Here is a 15,651-nt window from a genome sequence, read left to right as displayed (position 1 = left end):
AAGTTTTGGGACCGTGTGTTTAAGGATCTCCACAACTCATTAAGCATTAGTTAGGTGACATAATGATTGGTCTTGCACTTGAAACAATAATCCTAGGGTGAGCAATGTCCGGGTGCCCCATTATTAGTCGATTGCCTCTCCTATCTTTTATTTGCGCCTCCTTCTTCTTTTCTTATTTCTATTTGTATTGATTCTTATTCACATCATTATCGATTCATCTTCATTCTAGTTAAATATCATTCTTTGTGTTTCTAATCACTATTCCCTATGGATTCGAATACACACTCACTGAGTTATTATTACTTCGACAAACCCATGCACTTGTGGTACACACGCAAAAGGGCGTTTATCAACACTCATACTATGATATTGTCCGAAGACTCTGAACTGAATGGCATCGATGGTGTTGAAACTGGAGTACGATCTGTCAAACTCGAACTAGGAGGGCACCTCTAGTGTCAACATGCAGATAGTGGGCTCTTGGATCGACAATAGACGTCCCCAGGTACCCATGAACAATAACTCCTCGACCTCGTCGGCCATATCATCCCCCAACTATATCTCTCTAAGTGTGCTCACATCTGGGAAACAAGATTGGCCGAACTTCAGCTTTGATAATCTCTCAAAACGAGCCTAATGCTCAGGAATTATGATTGATTGCCCGCAAGTGTACGGGGTCGCCAAGTAATACCTTGAGCAAAAGCCCAAGGATCGTATTCCACGGGGTTAAGGAGCTCCTATTACTCCTCCATCACTCATTTGCTAACCTTACAATTCAAGCATAGTATACTAATCTAATACAAGCAAGATTGTAAATAAAACATAAGTGTAACAACTCCAAGTCAAGGAACAAAATCACAAGAGCAATGATGATAAGAATAGGCCTAGGGATGAGGATTCCCAAGAGGGGTCATCAAGATATAAGGATGCAAGAAAATACATGGCACGGGTGATTTAGACCGACGGACCTCAACAATAGTTCACCCCCAATTTCTCGGCGGCTAAACCCTTATCCCATACAAATGATGACAAGGATCTCTCCTTAGTCATATTCCTACGATTGCATTAAGTGAATGGAGATCACGCAACGAGGACACACTTAACCTAAGTTTATCCTCATGGTTCGGAGAGGCTACCTACACCCAATTTCTCGGCATGTTGGTCAACAAATACCCCTATTAGCTCATTAACGATCTAGTACACGCGAGTAGGTCACGTCTACATGTACAACTCAAACAAGAACTAAGGATTTCTCCACATAATAGTTCTAGGCATGAAACACAATGAGCCAAATCATAAATCACACCAATGCATATCAAATATAAATGTAGCATCCAAAATACAAGATGAACCCCCAAAGGTTCACCTACATCCGGCGGCCTTGGGGGTCTAGTGTGCCATCATACAAATAAGTATCTCAAACACAACAAAAGCAAGAAGTAAATACATAAATGACACTCCCTAGTCCGAATGATGAAGAGGAGAGAGAATGCCGGCCGAATGATGCTTCTTCTAGCCCTAGAGATGCCGAATGCTTCTCCTCCTTTGATGATGAGGCTTTCCCTTTAAGTTCAAGCCCTTGATCTTCCCAAGCTTCAAGCCAAACTCTCCCAAATAATAGTGTCTTCGTTTCTCTCCTTCCTCCAAGTGATGGCTGCCAAAAACCCTTCAAAAGTCTGCCCTAGAGTCTCCAAGAAGTCCAGCCAAAAAAGTCCCCCATCTTTCTCCAAAAATCCCTCTATATACCACTCATCATACCCCCTTGATGGCTTCCATCCCGAGTGTTATACCACTCCCTATGGCCCTCTTGATGGCCTCCATCCCGAGTGCTATACCACTCCCTATCGCCCCCATCATGAGTGCTATACCAAGTGCTATACCACTCCCTATGACCTCCATCCTGAGTGCTATACCACTCGCTATGGAGCTCAACATTGACACTATTCGGGGTAGGCAAACTCCATCAAGTAAATATCTTCTATTATAGCTACAGTGATCATACCGGGCTCTATACCGGGCAGCATTGAGGCCGTATGCCATGATCCAAATCCTGACTTGAAACTCTCCAGTTGCTACAGTGACAGCAACAGTAATCTTGCTACAGTGTTGATGCTACAATACTTCCAGCTATAGTACTTTGCTACAGTAAATACCCCTACAGTACCGCGCCCTGGTTTTCTTCTCTTTTTCACCGAAATCATATCCTCGTGTCATCCATGGTGTTCCCGCGCCCTGCAAAGCAAATAACACACGATTAAGCACAAAACGGGCATCAATACTAATGAAAATACATGCTAAAGGTAACAAATACATACACTCAAATACGTACATTTAGACACTTATCAAATTACAAATCCATGTGCTCCTGCTCAGGTGAATGCTCTCTAGGATGCTTGCCGATTCTTTTTCTTTGAGCGGGGAGCCATATCTGCAAGAATTAAACAAGAATCGATCAAATAAACTCAGAAAATCAATATTATAGAAATCCACACAGTCATGTGGAAATTCCACACGCTAGTGTGGATCTACGGGGCCTAAAAACCGCACGGCCACAATGCAAAAACTCCAAAATACACCATGAATTTGTTCTAAAATCACCCTAAGAGCATGCACCAACCATTTAAACATGAAATCGAAGCAACATTTATCTATTTAAGCGAAATAAATCAAGATTGGTGAAGAAAAAGAGAAAGAGGGTTTACCAATGAAATGGAAGTGAAAAACCTTGAGTGGGGCTGGAAAACTCAACTAAAACCCTTTAAAAGGACTATGAGGAGTCGGGAGAATGAAGAGGTGCGAGTAGGTTTTAAAGAAAAAATCATGCCTCTTGATGTTCTGTGTATCCACACAGGTGTGTGGAAATTACCCACGCCCATGTGACTCCACAGGAGAGCTCACTGCGGAAGACGCATGCCCCTATGTCATCTTGGGATAGCCTTTGATAGACTCTAAATGCATCCACACGGGCGTGTGGAAATTCCCCACACCCGTTGGCCGACCCACAGGGGCACTCACACGCCACAGTGGCTTCTCTGTCCTCCCGAGAAAATGGCTAAGTGTTCCACATGCCCTTGTGAAAATTTTACACGGGCGTGTGGATGCTCATAGGGGTACTCACAGGGGCACTCACACGCACCTGTGTGCTCTCGGGATGACGGAGAACTCTCTTCAGTGTTTCACACGGGGTCATCCACGGGGCATTCACACGCCCTTGTGTCTTCTCGGGATAGAGTCTGAGAACTCTACAGAGATCCACACGTCTGTAGGGAAATTACCCACAGTCGTATGATTGTCACAAGGCTATTCACAGGGGTATTCACATGCCCCTGTGTCTTCTTGGGATAAGCTCTGAACGGAAACACATGGCATTGTGGAAATTTCATATGGGCGTGTGTCTTCTCTGGATGACTAAGAAAAAATACAGACTCTGTAGAATTTTTTTTTTTGCAAATTATACACACGCAAAGCCTGCATATACTATGAAAAATTGACCAGAGAACTATGGAAAACACACTCAAATAACCAAGAAACTTCTCCAATCACAATTAAGCACACTAAAACACCAACAATCGACAAGAAAATCACAGCAATGGCATGTAAAAATCAAGAAACCAACACTAAAGCTCTTATTCATGCAAGTACTAAACTAAAACCTAGAAAAACAGTAAAGACTTAGGTTGCCTCCCAAGAAGCGCTTGTTTAACGTCACTAAGCTTGATGTACCTTACCTTACCTCACGAGGGCTCATAGATGAAGGTTGCCATCTTACATACTACTTGAAAGCACGATGAACATAATCTTTTCAAGGTAGAGTGAGAGTTATCAAGCTTATTACCGCACAAGGGTTTGTCACTTACTCCATGCATGCACATCCCCACTAGCATTGGGGTGCTTCTTGTGACATCTCCTTCATCTTTTCATCTTTTGGACCATCCTCTTCATGATCCCCAGGGTAGGTTGTACCTTGTCCTCTAGACAAAGTGAGAAAACTTCTTCATTCTCAACTTCTTGATCTAGCAAGCCCACAAATGGTTCCAGACACATCATTTCTTACATGTATTCATCAACTAACTCATCAGTGGTGTCAAGAAAATATAGAGTATCTTCAAAATCAAGAGAGTATCTTATGGCTTCAGTAAGGCGGTATGTCAACTTGTCATCCCAACTCTTAGTGTCCACTCCCCACTGTCCATGTCAATAAGAGCTTTGGAAGTGTGTAAGAACGGCCTCCCAAGTATCAATGGAACCATGACATCCTCATCAACATCCAACACCACAAAGTCCACAGGAAATATGTACTTGTTGACTTTCACAAGTACGTCTTCAATAATGCCCCTCGGATTTCTAACTGTTTAATCGGCCAATTGAAGTATCATCCGAGTGGGCCTAAGCTTTCCCAATCCTAGCTTCTGAAAAATGTGTAAGGCATGATGTTGATGCTAGCCCCTGAGTCCGCCAATGCCTTTTCTTCCCCCAAGTTACCAGTGTTGCATGGAATAATAAGCCTTCCGGTGTCCTTCTTGTTAGCATATTCTTTTTTAACACCACCGAACATGAAGCATCTAAGATCATAGATGCACTCTCCTCCAACTTCCTCTTATTGGTCAAGAGGTCTTTGAGAAACTTTGCATAGCGATGTATTTGAGACAATGCCTCCACAAATGGGATGGTGATGTGCAACTTCTTGAATAGACCCAAGAACTTCTTGTATTGCTTATCATTTTTGTCATTCTTCAACCTTGAAGGATAAGGAATTCTTGGCTTGTAAGGTGGGGGTGCCGCCTCCTTCTCTTTGGCTCTATTCTCAATCTCCACAACCTCGGGTAACTCAACATTAGTTTTCTCACTAGGGAGCCTACTCTCAACTTCACGACTACTTCTCAAAGTGATCGCCGTCACATTCTCTCTTGGACTGGTCTCCGTGTTGCCAGGCAAACTCCCTTGAGATCTTTCTGAAAGTGACTTCACAATTTGTCCCACTTGGTTCTCCAAGTTGTACAATGATGCGGTGTGATTGTGAAGTGTCACTTCAAGGGATTAAAATCTTGTATCCAATGATTGAATGAACTTGGTCAAAGCCTTCTCTAAGTCAGTCATCAGATTCTCTAACCCTAAAACTCTATTCTCCATGTTCAGAGCTTGTTGTTGTTATTGGAAACCCAATGGTGCCATAGTCTTCTGTTGCTCTTGATTACTCCAAGAAAGGTTTGGGTGGCTGCTCCTCCACGGATTGTAGGTGTTCCTGTACAGATTTCCTTGCCCTCTCATTGCATTACCTACAAAGTTAGCCTGTTCCACGGAAGTGGTACCACTAATAGAAATCGGGCAATCAGATAGAGCATGTCCTCCCCCACACCCAGTGTAACTCATCATGGCCGCTACTCTAGGAAAAGTTAGAGTGTCTAACTTCTTGCTTAATGACTAAACCTGGGCCGCCAATGATGTGACTGCATCAATCTCATGAAGTCCGGTTACCTTCTTCCTGTCTCATGTGTTCCACTAATTACTATTCATAACCATTTCTTCAATGAAATGTCAGGCTTCTTAAGGGGTCTTGCTTCTTAGGGTACCTCCTGCTACAAAATCAAGTAATTGCTTTGTGCTTGGGTTCAACCCGCTATAGAAAGTTTAAATAATCATCCACTCGGGGAACCCATGTTGAGGACATTTCTACAGGAGCTCCTTGAACCTATCCCGTATCTCAAAAGGGACTTCAATTCCATTTGCACAAAAGAGGATATTTCATTCCTAAGCTTTGCAGATTTTTCGGGAGGGAAATATTGAGCAAGAAAAGCTTCCACCATCTCCTCCCATGTAGTGATCGATGCTCTAGGTAATGAATGTAGCCATTGCTATGCTTTTCCTTTCAAGGAAAATGGGAAGGCCCACAACCTGATAGCATCATCCATGACACCATTAATCTTGAGCATGTCGCACACTTCCAAGAAGTTCTCAATATGATTGTTTGGATCTATATCGGCCAAACCATTAAACTATGTTAAATGCTATAACATCTGGATGAAGCCTAGCTTGAGCTCAAAACTCTGAGCTGTAATCGATGGCCACACAATACTGGATTGCGTGCCAAGAACTACAGGTATGGCATAATCTGAGAGTGTCCTCTGCTGCTCATGTTGTTCTGCCATATTAACTATTCTTGCACAAGTTCTTTTCCCCTTCTATGAATTCTTCTTCTAATATCCTGATCAACTTTAACTAAGGTCTAAGGGTTTCCTCGAGTCAAAACCTAGAGCTGCAACCAAAGAAAGAAAAACAAATCAGAATGATGGGAGAATAAGAAGGTGTGAAATAGAATAAGTAAAGAATAGCTAAAATAGCAAATTGCAAAATGCTTCCAAAATGCTTATTCCCAGGCAACGGCACCAAAAACTTAACACACCCCTTACATGTGTGTACCTCAAGTGCGCGGGTTGTCGAAGTAATAAAGTACTCTTGTTAGTGGGTAGTCGTGTCCACATGGAATAGTGCTCAGAAACACCAGAATTGCTATTTAACTATGGTGAGGATGATTCAAGAGTGATGTGAGCAATATAGATGCAAGTAAAAATAAAGCAAAGAAGAAAGAGACGCAACTAAATATAAGGAGAAGCAATCTATAGGAAATGGGGCACCCAGACATTGCTCACCCTAGAACTATTGTTTCAAGTGCAAGAATGATCATTATGTCTCCTAAATCATATTTAATGAATTGTAGACATCCTAAAACACATGGTCCCAAACCTAAGGTCAACCATGACTAACTCTACACTATGCCCCGGTGGAAAGGAATACTCTTAATGCCTCACACTGTGTGGGGTTGTATAAAGCTCTAGGGACTCTGATAAACCCTATTCTCTAGTATAGATCTAACCATTTGGTCCAAACGAAAGAACCCTAGTCACAATTAAGCCCCAGCACTAACGATTACTTCAACGCTTCACTCTGTCGCTTATTCAACTAAGCCCCAACGGAGTTTATCTCTTAGCACTTCACTCTATCATGACCGCAAAGAACTCTTGGAATGTGGAGGTAGGATAAATCACGTCAGAAGGGGAAGGGGATGTTCCGCTACCTCTCGACTCACCCTCTTGATGCTCCCCAACCTTGCTTTGTCTAGCCCTCATAGTGTGTCACTCATCCACAAAGATCACCAAGATAGATTCTCAACACTAGTGTCACCCTAAGGGAAAATCAATGCAATAAACATTCAAGGTTAGAACTCAATTAAATCATCAATTAAATCATCAATTAAATCATCAATTAAAGAAACAAAACAAGAGTCAATGAAACAAAATCATCATAGGGTTTATAAGTTCAAGCACCCACTAGGAGTTTAGCTCTCCATGGAGCAAGATACAATCAACAATAAAATCAAAAGTAAAAGCATGCTATCCATAGATAAAACCCCCTTATAGTCCGTATCTATGGTCTTGTGGAGTTGCTTCGTCTTCTCCAAGAGTTCCCTCGTCAAGCCTAGGGCACACCTTGCCGAATCGATGCCGACGAAAGCTATCCCAATAACTATCTTCTGAAGGAACGCGATGTAGAAGGCTATAAAACCACTCCCAAAACCTAGCCAAAGCCTCTCCAAACCCTAACCATAAGCACCTCCAAAGATGGGAAAAAGATAGGAAGAGAATCCCTTAAAACGTCTGAAATCGTGGCTTTTATAGGGGCTGGAATCGGACATCCACACGCCCGTGTGAATTTGCAGAATTCTATTTCTTGCGTGTTGTGAACAGTAACTGCTATAGTGATTTTGCTACAGTGATTTACTGCGTTAAACTGCTATAGTGCTTCGCTAAAATACTCTCGAATCCACACTTTTCATCGAGGCCACATGAATGGGCACACATCCATGTGGTAGATCGCGTTGTGTCTTCAATGAAATCTTATTAACGAAGATCTTACTAGTATTGCACAAGTCGGAACACATGTCTTTGAGCACAACTTGTGTCTTCGCATTTGTTCAATCCAAGAACTTCATCAACAAATGCAACCATGATCTACTTTTGGTTCCTTTCTTCCACAGTTGTCTCCACAACCCTAAATGCACAAAAGAACACAAATACACATGCATAAGTGATAAAATCTGAGAAAATTAATGCTAAATGTAAGAAAAGAGTATTTTGTATTACTTATGCACAAGCACTTGTCAATGGGATTGACGATTGGATGTAGATTCAGACTTTTTACAATGGTTTGATCTTGTCTACCAAGAAAATGTTAGATGCTACAGCCTGGGGTTTTCTTTACAGTAAACAACCAACTGAAGCCTATACTCTTATTGATGACATGGCATCGAATGGCTATCAATGGAGCTTAGAAAGGAATAAGCCAGTGAAGGCTACTAGAATTTATGAGGTTGATGCATTAAATGTCATAGCAGCACAGGTGGAAGCTATCGCCAATCGATTTGATGTTATGCAAGTTCAACAACAAGCACTAGTCATGAGTTGTAAAGCTTGGGGTGGCCAAGCAGGACTGATTGTTCCATCTCAGGAGGGGCCCCTTAACACTTAGCAGGTTGACTATATTGGTTATAACTATAGGTTTCAAAACAATCACTATAGTTGTACCTACAATCCGGGGTGGAGAAACCACCCAAATTTCTCTTTGAGCCAATGAGGGAAAGGACCACAAGGATAGTTCAAGCCACCATAACCCCAACCTGCATCTCCTCAACCATCATATCAAGAAGGAAAGAGGCCAACTCTTGAAACTTTGTTAGCAAAGTACATCCAGGCCAATGATGTCCGCCTCACGGGATATGAAGACTTGATGAGGAACCAACAAGTGTCCTTATAGAAATTGGAACATCATGTAGCATATATTGCCAAGACTCTTGTTGAACGTCCTCTAGGTTGATTTCCAAGCAATATAGAAATCAAACCCCGTGAGTCCCTAAAAGCGATTACTTTGAGAAGTGGAAGGGAATTGACATCAACACCAACTCAAGGGTGTGAGAAAAAATCTCCTGAACCAGAAGTGGTGATTATGAAGGATACACCAATTGGTGGAAATGTTGAGCAAAATGGGATGGAGCAACTCAAGGAGGAGACCAAGATTCCTAGCTTCCAACCTAAGCTACCCTATCCGGTTAAGGTCAAGAAGGATCAACAAGATGAGCAATTTAAGAAATTCTTTGAAATGTTTAAGACCTCGCACATTAATGTTCCGTTTGTTGAGGCCCTCACTCAAATGCCTCGCTAAGCTATGTTCCTCAAGGAATTGTTAACCAACAAGAGGAAGCTAGAAAAGGAGTCCATTGTCACTTTGAGCAAGTTATGATCTACCATCATTTCCAACAAGATCCCCAAGAAAGAGAAAGATCCAGGAGGATTTATCATCCCATGTACTATTGGGGAGATGTTTGATGAAAAAGCACTTACCGATCTTGAGGCAAGTATTAGCTTGATGCCCTATAAAATTTTTTAAAATTTGGGGCTTGGTGAGCTTAAGCCGACAAAGATGACTCTACAGCTTGCCGATTATTCTGTTCATCACCCAATGGGAATCATTGAAGATGTGCTACTCAAGGTGGACCGATTCATGTTCTAGGTGGATTTTGTTATTCTAGATTTGGATGACAAGGCTAAGGTTCCCTTGATACTTGGGTGTTCATTTTTTTTCCACTTCACAAGCAATGATTGATGTTAAGGATGGTCGAATAGTGTTAAGAGTGGGTGATAATGAAGTGGTGTTCATGTTGAAAGATGCTTTGCACCACTCTATGGACTCTGATGACACATGTTATGGTTTAGATATTATTGATGACTGTGTTTTGGATTTTGTGAAGGATATATGGATAAAGGATGACCTGTCTGAGATACTAGATGATGAAGAACTACTGGATGTAGTCATGGAGGAGCTCCACATCGAAGAGTCTGAGGGGGGAGCTGAATTTAGTCAATCATAAGGTCTCTCAGACTAAGAAGCTGTGGAAGCATCTCACCGACAACAAGAAGAGCATTACCCCATTGACCTTCCCTAGGGCTTGCATGTATCCTTTGGTTTTAAGTGAAGGGGAAGTTTGCATGACTGATACATTGGCGCAGGAAATTTTGGGAAAAATCAATTTTATGATCCTCTGTGAGTGCTACAAATTACGTCAAGCTAGTGATGTTAAACAAGCACTTCTTGGGAGGCAACCCAAGTGTTTTCACGTTTGTTCTTGTGTTTTCTTTTTTTAGTTATGTTTTGCTTTTCTTTGTTTTATGTTTTATGTTGGGTGTTTGTTGTTGTCAGACTCAAGTTTTCTTTTCTTGTGTGGGTCATTATGAGCTCAATTGTGCTCAAACTTCAGAACCAAAGCTCTATTTGTAACACTAGTGGTTATTTGAGAGTATACGTGGTCTATTCTGCAGCTCCTCTATTTTTCCAGGAAAGCATGGTCATGCTTGTGGCCATGCATTTTATAGGAGCTGTAGAAATTTGGTTTTTGGGAGTAAGCACGAGAGTGCTCTTACCTAAACCACTGTCGGTTATTTTTGTCAAATTTTAGCTCTCTCACCAAGTTTTTTGGCTTGTTTTCTTGCGGATTCTCTCTTGCCAGATATCTTTCTTCTCGTGGGGTAAGGTATGATTCAATTGTTAAGTTTAGCCCATGCATGTTGGCATTGGCTTGGCTAGTCTCTTGTATATCAATGAATTGATGTTTACATGCATTGAGATGCTCGATCCATGATTATTAGGCTAAAAACCATGTTCATTATCTTGCTCTAGAAGATGACTAAGCACTGGCATGCTTCGCATGAAACACGGCCGTGCTTAATTGTGCCCTAAATTGTTTCCAAGCAAGCACGATCGTGATATGTTCAGTCAGCATGATCGTGCTCATTAACCTGCATGGGCATGCTTTATATTTTTATGATCCAGTTTATAGCACACACATGCTCATTTTCAGTTAGCACACCCATGCTTCTTATGCAGCATGGCTGTGCTAAAATTGTTTATATAGTGCACTAACTCATAAATTACACTCTATTGCAAAATTATGCTGAGGCAGAAGACACATACATGTTGGCCCAAGCACAAGCGGGCCAGGAGTGAATGTAGTTCTCAAGCCACTCCTATGGGGGTCCAGTTTGGTACTCGGTCACATATGTTGCAGTACAACCGGTTGTGTACAAAGCATATCAGTGAGTCCCAAGGGATCGATTGCCACGTGCGGCATAATATGGGGCTCAAGGATGAGGTTCAGGACTTTTGAGGTCTAGAACTTGGTGGCAGCTCTTTAACATCACCAACACTACATATCGTCAGCTAACCTTGGAGTTTATTGCTACTTTCAAATTTGAGCAGGAGATGATCAGTTTCAGTAGGGCAGGCGCCATTTTGTTTCTGGCTTTTGGTACCATGTATAGGATGAGCTTGATAGAGTTTTCAATATAATTGAAACTATATGACCAAGCTTTTACTAGGACACAAGAGTATGAGGCTTGATCACTTGCCCGCAAGTGCACGGGATTGCCAAGTAATACCCTGCGTGTGACACAGGGGTCATATTCCATGGGGCGAAAGAAGTATTATTACTCACTCTTTATCTATTATCTAGCATATAATTCTTCATAAGAAGAACAAATAAAATAAAATAAAATAACTAATCTATGGCCGGGTTACTAACACACATAAATAAATGAACAAGGGAGTATCAAACATGAGAAGTAGGTGTTCGGACAAGGAATCCCTCTAGGGATATCATTAAGTCCCAGACTAGGATGGTTTAAAGACGTAATGACGGTAGTTAAGACCTAGAGATCTCTTAGATAGGTTAACCCAATCTCTCGGAGGCTAACCCCTAATCACATACAAGTGTTAATTGAAATCTCTTCTAGATCAATGCACATATGATCGCAATGAGCTCAAGGAAAACTCTAATAGGTGTAAACCTACTATCCTTCATCTTAAACCTACCAATGGAGGGCTACTAACACCTAATCTCTCGGTGTGTAGGCATAAGTATCCCCTTTCAATCTATGTATGACCTAGTATAAGCACGCTCTAGAGTCAACAAATACAATTCAAGAATAAACTATGGATTTCTCTATTTGTAGATCAAGACATGCAAAGCACAATAAATTGAACCTTAAACAACCATCAAATGAAATAATAACAACATCAAAAGTTCTTAGACATGATTAACCCTAGGTTTCATCCAAATCCAAACACCACAATAAGTTAATCCCTCATGATGAGAGATACTTATACAACATACAAGGAAATAAAATACAATAAAGAAGCAAGAAAACTCCCTCTATGATCTTGATCTCCTTGATGGATGAAGCTTGGAATGGTTTGCAATGGTGGCTTAGATCTTCACTCCAACTCCTTCTTTGTTCCTCTCCCTCTTGGTGATCATATGTGCTTATTTCCCAAAAGGATCACCACCGAAAGGTGGCCAGAAATCCTCAAGAAGGTGCGGTGGCGACAGCCCAAAAGGCCAACGAAAAGGTCCCCTTATTTGCCTTAGAAGAAGTCTTAAATACACTCAAATTCTGTATCATACCGGGGTCCATACAGCCTTCATCGGCCCCATATGGAGGCCGTATGAGTTAGGAAAAACTCTCTATCCTGAAAAACCTCCAGGTACTATAGTAACTGCTATAATGAAATTACTACAGTACTCTAACTACAGTTTCTGGTACATTAAATACTCCACAGTATTGCAAAACCTAGTTTTCTTCTTTTTTTTCACCCTAATAGTATCCTCCTATTCTTTATAGCTTCTTTATACCCTACAAAGCAAATAACACTCGATTTAGCACAAAACAGACATCAATTTTTAACAAAATACATGCTAAGAATATAAGATATATATGATAAAATACGTACATTTAGACACTTATCAAGGCTCTTCTGATTGAGCGACCACCTAGAGAGACTCTGGAGTCCTGCTGGCACCGATTGAACACCACCAGTAGATATAACTCCCGTCATGTGAGGGCCACCAGTCTTCATTCTCCCACCTTCAGGTATATTCATCATCTTTTGAGCCATACATTGACAAGGCGAGGAGATAACCCTAGAGTGGTGAGCCGGAGCAATTTGGGGTACCTTTTCAGTATGGTCGATGGGTTCCACCTTCACCTAGGACATGAAGTTGCCCTCGCTATGCATCATCAGGCCATTGATCCTAAGGTTGGAGTCATATTTTTTGGTCCCTACATCACCCAGATCATCCGAGGAATGGGACTTCGAACAAGGACCCGCGGTATGAAGCCGAGGGCGGCAGCCTCCCGATCATCCTTGACACCCTTAGGGCTATGAGGTTGGTTAAGCCCATTCGCACTATACATTTAACTAGGTTCCATGTTATTAGAGCCTCTACTCCTCCTCCTAAGCCTGTCTCCTGAAGTACCCACCAGCCAGTCATCCCCCCTCACCTCGACATCCTTGACTCATCCCACTACTAATCCTTCTCTGCCACCAATGAGTACATCACTTTACTGACAATGGTTGGGATGGAGCGTATGAGGATCGCTGCACTCCTCGCCCTTTAGTTATCTCCTCTACCATCTCTTCCACCCCCACACCACACCATAAGAGGGCTTCTACTGCTGATGCAGAGTTAGAGAGGTCTGATTCCTCTGACTCCGAGAGTGGAGAAGATTTTGGGGATGAGGGAGGATCACTGTCACGAGATAAGCCCAATACTACTGTTGATACTTCCAGTTATGTTGACCAGGAGGTAACACATTCTTCATTTGATTGAGTAGCATTTATCTATTTTTCATTTTAAATTTATCTTTTTAGTATTTAGACTTTATGTTTTAGTTTAATTTTGGACATGTGCTTTCTGTTAAAGTTAGCAAGGGGAGTCACTTGCTAAACTATTTATCTTACTACTTCTTCTAATTCGTTTCTGTATTTTATTTTATCTTCATTTATGTTTGAACTTCACATTGTGACCTCCTTACTTTACAGGATGTATGTTGTCTTTGGAATTTTGAGTTGTTCACATTGAGAGCAGAATCATCATTCTCCATGTCTAGGGAAGCCCTAATAAATCTCCCCAATTTACTCTATTATCTTCTTTTATTCATTTGTGTGCTTGCATGTTGTACATTAAGGATAAGTTATGGTTTAAGTGTGGGGGAAGGTAATCTTTGTATTCATTGTGATGATGCATGACTGAGGATGATCTATGACATGTTGTTAGGGATTCATAGGACTAAGGGTAACATTAGAGCTAGTGTACTTCAATGTTTTAAATGTTGATTCACCCATGCTTCGGAAACCCTTTTCTAATTCACTCTTTACCCTAGTTGTGGGCATACTTGTCTCCTAGGGAAGATTGTAGCTTGTAGACCAATTCCTTCTTTTCTATTGATGAGTTAAAAAACAAAAATAAGAGAACTCATTTTTCTTTTTAGTTATTAGATAGTTGGATTCGAATGAATTCCCAACCGATGGCTTTAAATAGTTTGTGTAAAATATGGTAGAAAGAGGTATCACCTTTTGAAATGTGAAAACCACCTTTGAGTAATCAGATCTTGGCCATTAGCAATGTTCACTTAATGGCCTACCGAGGGAAAGGGCTACCTTTAGGGAGTATGAAGCTACTATCCACTTAGTTTTTGTGGAAATAAGGTCTGCTGAACTAGTTTTCTTTTCCAAGGAACGTGGGGTGCATTCCTAAGGTGAACGCACATACACACGGGAGTATGGAGTATTGGGTGAATCTATTTCTTAAGGAATCAACTGTTTACAAACTAGCCTCTAATGTTCCCTTGTTGTCTTTGAATTGCCTATCTTTTATGAAATTTGAGGTCATGCACTCATCTTCTTTTCTTATGAGCCGAGTGTTTTCTTGAGGACAAGCAAAGGTTTAAGTGTGGGGGTATTTGATGAGTGCAATTTATAAAGATATTTTACATACCCTATTTTGTGTTTTACTTGTCCTTTTAGCATATTTTTATGATAAACCGATGCTACTTGAGTTAGGTTTGTTAAATGTTACAGATAATTAGGGTTCAGACCAAAAGAAATGAAAAGAGACCAATTCTGATGCAGAACAACATTGGAATACAAGTTTTAGCACAAGCAGGGTCCGAAGCACACCCATGCTCTGAAGCCCAGTCAGAAGCGCGGGCGTGTTGAACCCCATGCATTTTACTGGAGTTTGCACAGAACTGAGAAGCACAGTCTCACTGGCCCTACCACCATCATGCAGAAGGAGCACAGTCGTTAAGCATGGGCTTGCTTTCTCTCATGTGATTTACTAGTTTCACTCTAAAATTAACAGGATCTAGAGCCAAGCACGATCATTAACACACCGATAAGCATGGTCGTGCTTACATCGGGAAAGGGTTATTTAAACCCTAAAGTTAGATTTCTAGGGGAATCTTCTTCTTTCTTTCTTTCTGGAGGCATAGTTAGGGTAGCCATCGGCACCATTGAAGATCGAATTTGGAGCGAAGAGAAGAGTGAAAAAGAAGGATCATCGGTGATAGCCATTGTCAAGCCTTCTTCGACATGATTGTGAAGTAAGAAGGAAGTTTAATGGGTAATTTCTACTTCTCTTATTGCTTTCCTATGATTGCTTGTAAGACTATGAGGGGCTAACTGTCTTTTGGTACCCCGGATTATGAACCTTGACTTCTAATGCTTTGATTTTAGTGATATTGATTCTTGAGTTTCCTTGTGGTC

General features: G+C 41.3%; 1 non-coding gene across 1 annotated transcript; it reads left to right on the top strand.

The window, feature by feature from the left end:
• Positions 1-5,650: 5,650 nt before the first annotated feature.
• On the top strand, positions 5,651-5,756 carry LOC120281574. The gene has a single exon (XR_005542711.1). It is a non-coding gene; the product is annotated as a small nucleolar RNA R71 (small nucleolar RNA).
• Positions 5,757-15,651: the final 9,895 nt, after the last annotated feature.

This window comes from Dioscorea cayenensis, chromosome 17 (assembly GCF_009730915.1).
Source record: "Dioscorea cayenensis subsp. rotundata cultivar TDr96_F1 chromosome 17, TDr96_F1_v2_PseudoChromosome.rev07_lg8_w22 25.fasta, whole genome shotgun sequence".
Taxonomy (NCBI): domain Eukaryota; kingdom Viridiplantae; phylum Streptophyta; class Magnoliopsida; order Dioscoreales; family Dioscoreaceae; genus Dioscorea; species Dioscorea cayenensis.
This window is presented reverse-complemented; position numbering and strand designations above follow the sequence as displayed.